Here is a 6,434-nt window from a genome sequence, read left to right as displayed (position 1 = left end):
GCGTTTCATTCAAAATAGTCAACAGGGTCGCAAGAAGCGTGTGGAAAAACCAAGGCGCAAAATAACTGCCCATGAACTGAGAAAAGTCAAGCGTGCAGCTGCCAAGATGCCACTTGCCACCAGTTTGGCCATATTTCAGAGCTGCAACATCACTGGAGTGCCCAAAAGCACAAGGTGTGCAATACTCAGAGACATGGCCAAGGTAAGAAAGGCTGAAAGACGACCACCACTGAACAAGACACACAAGCTGAAACGTCAAGACTGGGCCAAGAAATATCTCAAGACTGGTTTTTCTAAGGTTTTATGGACTGATGAAATGAGAGTGAGTCTTGATGGGCCAGATGGATGGGCCCGTGGCTGGATTGGTAAAGGGCAGAGAGCTCCAGTCCGACTCAGACGCCAGCAAGGTGGAGGTGGAGTACTGGTTTGGGCTGGTATCATCAAAGATGAGCTTGTGGGGCCTTTTCGGGTTGAGGATGGAGTCAAGCTCAACTCCCAGTCCTACTGCCAGTTTCTGGAAGACACCTTCTTCAAGCAGTGGTACAGGAAGAAGTCTGCATCCTTCAAGAAAAACATGATTTTCATGCAGGACAATGCTCCATCACACGCGTCCAAGTACTCCACAGCGTGGCTGGCAAGAAAGGGTATAAAAGAAGAAAAACTAATGACATGGCCACCTTGTTCACCTGATCTGGACCCCATTGAGAACCTGTGGTCCATCATCAAATGTGAGATTTACAAGGAGGGAAAACAGTACACCTCTCTGAACAGTGTCTGGGAGGCTGTGGTTGCTGCTGCACGCAATGTTGATGGTGAACAGATCAAAACACTGGCAGAATCCATGGATGGCAGGCTTTTGAGTGTCCTTGCAAAGAAAGGTGGCTATATTGGTCGCTGATTTGTTTTTGTTTTGTTTTTGAATGTCAGAAATGTATATTTGTGAATGTGGAGATGTTATATTGGTTTCACTGGTAAAAATAAATAATTGAAATGGGTATATATTTGTTTTTTGTTAAGTTGCCTAATAATTATGCACAGTAATAGTCACCTGCACACACAGATATCCCCCTAAAATAGCTAAAACTAAAAACAAACTAAAAACTACTTCCAAAAACATTCAGCTTTGATATTAATGAGCTTTTTGGGTTCATTGAGAACATGGTTGTTGTTCAATAATAAAATTATTCCTCAAAAATACAACTTGCCTAATAATTCTGCACTCCCTGTATTTATATATATATATATATATATATATATATATATATATATATATAGGTGTGTGTTATTAAACTCAACTGCAATAGCCTTGCAAGATTTGTAATTTAAAATAAGCCCTACAAGTTTCTTGGCCTTGATGTGGCCCTCTATTTCTTCCATTGTCTAAAACAAACCGTTATAGCTCAACTTTCTTCTGATTGGCTGCCCCTTGCAATCAGAAGAGGTCGATGGGGCTTCTGTGGTCACAGACAGAGCTGTGTGCAAAGGATATTAGGGAAATCTCCCATTTAACATAATTAAACATAAAAAACTACCAAACAGTAATCATTTAGTAACTACATAAGCACCTCGTATTAGAATGATATCTTCAAACTTAAAAAACGAAACAAAAATGACAGAAACGTTCCTGTTTTTCTCCTAATATCTACAATAAAAAGTACAGAACTTTTTCTGTGCTTTTACACATTCCCTCCTGCAATGTAAGCCCAAAGATATGGGATCAGAACGATGCCACCTTGAAATGAAACCGAAAAAAAAAAATTGTAACTGAAATAAATGTACTGAAAACTCTTGTATTGAAACTGAAAAAAATTGATAGTGAAAAACAAATAATTGAAACTGTAATTTTTTTGTTTTCGCTTACAAATTTCTTTTTTTTCCAGTTTCAATCCATTTTTCGGTTTCAAACCATTTTTCAGTTTCACTCTGCTGGCACTGTTTTGGCGTCCAGGGGCGCGCTGGGGGGCCTTCAAGACCTTTTCAAAGTCTTGAAGGCAAGCTAAGCCTGAAGGAAAAAAGAAGGAACACACACATGTAAAGGAAGCACTCAAAACTTGCAGCTATCCTAAATGGGCGTTTTTAAAGTCAGCAAAGAGGCACAGAAAAGAAGATCAGACACCAGCGAGGGAGGATAAGAAGGACAGACGCAACAACATTGTCATCCCCTATGTAGCCGGTGTATCAGAGAAACTCAGGAGAGTTTTCTCCAAGCATGACATCCCAGTGTATTTCAGACCCAGCAACACGCTCAGACAGAAACTGGTTCACCCGAAAGACAAAATGCCAAGACACAAACTTAACAATGTGGTGTATGCTGTACAGTGCAGCGAGGAATGCTCAGACCTCGACATCGGAGAGACCAAACAGCCACTTCACAAGTGCATGGCACACCATAGAAGAGCCACCTCCACAGGACAAGACTCAGCAGTCCATCTGCATCTTAAGGATAAAGGACACTCTTTCGAGGATGCCAATGTTCACATTTTGGACAGAGAGGACAGATGGTTTGAAAGAGGAGTGAAAGAAGCCATCTATGTCCACTGTGAGCGACCATCTTTGAACAGAGGCGGTGGTTTACGACACCAACTCTCTGCCATCTATAATCCAGTTTTGAGATCCCTTCCCAGACGCCTTAACGCCCACTCACATCCTGGGCCATCTGACCTCAGGAATTCGCATGATAAGGTGGGGCCAGGTTTCACGATGAACTCACCCGAAACTCTGGCTGATTGGGACCCACGCCCAGTTTCCCACCTTGGCTCAGGCGATTAGAGGATCATCAGGGGGTCCTTTTGTCCCTCTGTGGGGGGTTTCTCCCACTAGGTTTATATCTGGGACTCTCCACCATTTGACCTTAGAACTGAAGAAGCTTCTCGGATGAGAGGTGAAACGTCTTCAAGTAACTTAAAGAAGTCCAGACGCTTTTCTTTGCAAGCTCTTTTGGCCATGGTGAGTATATCCTTCTCTCATCCTCCCCCTCTTCTCACGAAGCTTCTCCTTCAACCTCAGTTCTCACCTCCTCAGCAAAGAGAAGCAGAGAAGACATCTGCACTGAAGAGGTAAGTGCAAAGAGGTGCAAGGTAAGTGATGACACGTTCTGTGGCCCTTTAAGGGGACGCTGTGGAGCGTGTGAGCAGCTTCAAGTTCCTGGGAGTCCACATCTCCAAGGATCTCACCTGGACGACCAACTGCTCCAAGCTGGTCAAGAAGGCTCACCAGCGCCTCTTCTTCTTGAGGACTCTGAGGAAGAACCACCTGTCCTCAGGCATCCTGGTGAACTTCTATCGTTGCACCATCGAGAGCATCCTGACCAACTGTATAACAGTCTGGTACGGGAACTGCTCTGCCTCGGACCGGAAGGCGTTGCAGAGGGTCGTGAAAACTGCCCAGCGCATCGCCGGAGCACCACTTCCTGCAATAAAAGACATCTACAGGAAGCGGTGTCTGAAAAGGCCTGGGAAAATCATCAAAGACCCCAGTCACCCATCACATGGACTCTTCACCCTCCTGCCCTCTGGGAGGCGCCACAGGAGCCTCCGGACTAAGACCACCAGGTACCGGAACAGCTTCTTCCCCACAACTGTCAGACTCCTGAACTCTGCCTCCTGACATCTGACCCACGTTAACACATGGACTGAACATACCCACACCCACAATGGACAACTGTACCCTCAAACACACAATAATAACATGGACTGAACCACCACTCACAACCACTAGCACTTTATATAGCCTCTGTAGAAACTATCTACACCCTCACTTATCTTAACTGCACTACTGTATAGCTCTGTGTAAATAATCATTCTGTACATTCGATAATCTTTAATCCTACAACTGTTTACAACTTGCATAGTTCCCATTTCTGTATAGCTGTATATCCCAGATTCTGTAAAGTTATTTATTTCATATTCTGTATAGTTTTTAATATTTATATCCTATTCATAGCCTGTACATAGCTTGTACTCACTACAGACTTATAGTTATAGAATATTCACAACATACTTCATACCGTGTACATTATAACATACCATAATAGACCCATTTCTGTAATATACTCACATATCTATATTATTGCTAATATATATTGTAATATATCTATATCACTAAAGCACTTCTGGATGGATGCAAACTGCATTTCGTTGCCCTGTACCTGTGCATGTGCAATGACAATAAAGTTGAATTCTATTCTATTCTATTCTATTCTATTCTATTCTATTCTAATTGTATAATATTACAGTTTGTGATGCTTTATACATGTTTTTATTGCTTCATTTCAAACTAGGAGATATAAAATAAACCAGTTTTCATAATAGTTTCTGTCTCTTTAGTTGTTTTCTTAATAAGTTATTTGGAACATCATTGCAACCCGTCAGCTTTTTATTGAGGATTTAGAAAGTTGCTGGTGGCCCGAGTGTGTACAGTGGGGTGTTGTTTTTGTCACATGGTGAAAGTGACCTTGGGGGGAGCAAAAAGAACAACTGCACAATTTAGGGATTCACAGACTTTGGTAATCGTTAAAAAAAATGAAGAAAAATTGTTCTGTGTGAACAAGAAGCTCAAATATAAACCCTACTGACACAAATGATCTGCTATCTGTAAGCAGGAAAATGTTTTCATGAGCCTGGGTGAAGCTAATTTGTATGAGTTTAACCTCCTGGTCAAAAACTTTTAGAAGATTAATACGTTCACCTGCTGATTCTTACTTGGCCTGAATGTTTGAATGTTTGCAGTTTCAGGTCCTACTGATCAGTTTTAAGTACTGTAGAAAGTGAGCAGCAATTTAATCGAGTCCTGGGATGAAATGGGACAAAAGGGTAATGTGACAGCCACATTAGTTCCCTTCCCTCGTTTAACAACGTGTAAGCAGACTGCTTTAACCTGCAATTTACTGCATGTTGTTAGGCTGCATGATACAACCACAGTCTGCTAACCACCCGTGGTGAGCGAAGGTTTTGAGGTCTTGCTCGAGCTACTGATGAAGTTTTATCAAAGCTTGTTAAGTTTCCCAACCACATTTCATCTCGATGGTCCAAGGCTTACATCTTTAAGTTCACAAATATACTTCTGTAATTAATCAGTAACCAATTTATTACTTTAAGTTACAGTGTGAGGGGCATTGATGAACATAAATTAGATTTAACTGGATTATGTGTTTAGGTCAAGAGACACAGACCTTCATCTTCAAGAGACTCTTCTTAAATGTCTGATTACGATGTTTGTGTTTGTCTGCAGCATCACTGTAGCAAAGAGAGTATAACACAAGGCCACAGTTGTGTGGTATTCTGTCCTGCTATTAAGTGAATAAAATACTGAAAAAACATCTAGACACTAAATACAGTCACTGGCCACTTCATTAGTTACACCTTGCCAGTACTGTTTTGGACCTTCTTTCACCTTCGGAAATGCCTTAATTCTTTGTGGCGCAGATTCAACAAAGACCTGGAAACATTCCTCACAGATTTAGTTTCATATTGACATGATAGCATCACACAGTTGCTTCAGATTTGTCGGCTGTGCATCCATGTTGCAAATCTCCTGATCCACCACATGACAAAGATAATCTGCTGGATTGACATCTGTTATAAGATGAGTATACTGTGGTCATAAAACGATGGGCATGGTCAGCAGCACAGCTCAGGGAGGTTGTACCTCTGGAGAGGCCCCTTCCTACACCTGAAGTTTTTACCAGTGAAAAGAACGGAGGTTTCCTCACAGTGTTTCCTAGTGTTTCATCAACAAAGGAGAATTTATTCCTTAGACTGTGCAAAATTTCTTTCATGGTTATCCTGCTGCAAGGGTGAGCTCTGAGATGGGCCCAAGCCATGCTTGCTCCTCAGCAGTCTTTATTTAACCTGATATGTCAAACCCAATTATTGTGGAAGACTGCTCCGACTCTGGTTATGCTTTCTGTTTTTTTAAATGAGCAGAAATAATACTTGCAATAAATGTAGCCTTTATGCAGCTCTGGAGGCTTGGATCGCTGAATTGGAAACCGAAAAAAAAAATGGTTTGAAACCGAAAAATGGATTGAAACTGAAAAAACAGTTTCAATTAATTGTTTTTCACTATCATTTTTTTTCTGTTTCAATACAAGATTTTCAGTACATTTATTTCAGTTACAATATTTTTTTTTAGGTTTCAATATTTTTTTCGGTTTCATTTCAAGGTGCCATCGTTCTGACCCCATACAAAGAGTGCTAAGAAGATTTCTTGCATTCAATAGAGCAGCAATTCTTTTATCTTGTACAAAAACAAAAACAGACATGCTGTTGAAATTGCACTTCTTTTTTATATTGAGGGAAAATTGTTAATGATTTCTTACGATAAATCTTCGATTACGATAAATGCTCCAAGTGTTTTGAATAACTTGCTGTTGTTGTTTTAACTGCAGTGCTTTACGCCGTGGCTCTGGGCCAATCAGGAAGCCCACACGACGT

The sequence above is a fragment of the Maylandia zebra genome, linkage group LG14 (assembly GCF_041146795.1).
Source record: "Maylandia zebra isolate NMK-2024a linkage group LG14, Mzebra_GT3a, whole genome shotgun sequence".
In the NCBI taxonomy this organism is placed as follows: domain Eukaryota; kingdom Metazoa; phylum Chordata; class Actinopteri; order Cichliformes; family Cichlidae; genus Maylandia; species Maylandia zebra.
This window is presented reverse-complemented; position numbering follows the sequence as displayed.